The sequence below is a fragment of the Bison bison genome, unplaced genomic scaffold (genome assembly GCF_000754665.1).
Source record: "Bison bison bison isolate TAMUID 2011002044 unplaced genomic scaffold, Bison_UMD1.0 scf7180017864180, whole genome shotgun sequence".
In the NCBI taxonomy this organism is placed as follows: domain Eukaryota; kingdom Metazoa; phylum Chordata; class Mammalia; order Artiodactyla; family Bovidae; genus Bison; species Bison bison.
The window spans coordinates 754,511-755,023 of NW_011494752.1; the positions used below are offsets into that span (position 1 = coordinate 754,511).

The 513-nt window shown below is 67.4% G+C and overlaps 1 protein-coding gene across 4 annotated transcripts in view; it reads left to right on the plus strand.

Annotated features, from left to right (window-relative positions):
* The first annotated feature begins 6 nt into the window (after positions 1 to 6).
* The window catches only part of STAT3 (signal transducer and activator of transcription 3 (acute-phase response factor)), a 76,219-nt gene continuing 75,712 nt past the window's right edge, over positions 7 to 513 (plus strand). For all 4 annotated transcript variants that reach the window (XM_010842512.1, XM_010842514.1, XM_010842513.1 and 1 more), the window contains exon 1: positions 7 to 208. The gene's annotated coding sequence lies outside the window, so the exon portion shown is untranslated. The remainder of the gene's footprint in view (positions 209 to 513) is intronic.

Sequence of the window (513 nt, forward strand, 5' to 3'; positions counted from 1 at the left end):
AGCTGCGGCGGCGTAGACGGGGAGGGGGAGCCTGGGGTTCCGACGTCGCCGCTGAGGGAGAGAGCCCGAACCGGATCCCTGACGAGCACCCCAGCTCCGCGCTCTCCCCACTTCTGCCAAGGGAGACTCCGCGGCCTGAGGGAGTTCCGCGGCCCGCACCCCGGCGCAAAAGCAGCCTCGGCCAGTCGGGCCTCAGCCCGAGCAGCAGGTGAAGGGGGTTAAGGGTGGGGCTGCCCCCCGACGGCCTTCAGGCCTGGGCATCCCGGGGGAGGAGGGGCGCGCTGGGGAGCTTCTGGGGTGTTTGGGGGGGTAGTGAATGGAAACTTCAGTGGGGTCTGGGGGATACGAGGAGACACGGAGGGTCGCTCTGAAGGGACAGTTCCCCGGGATGACAGGAGCCGACCTCTGAAGGGACGGGGTGCGCTGGAAGGAAGTTTCGTTCTTTGGAAAAAGGGGAGACGCAGAGGAAGAGAGAGAATGGACTGGAGGGGGAGGACCGTGGGGCGAGGGTAC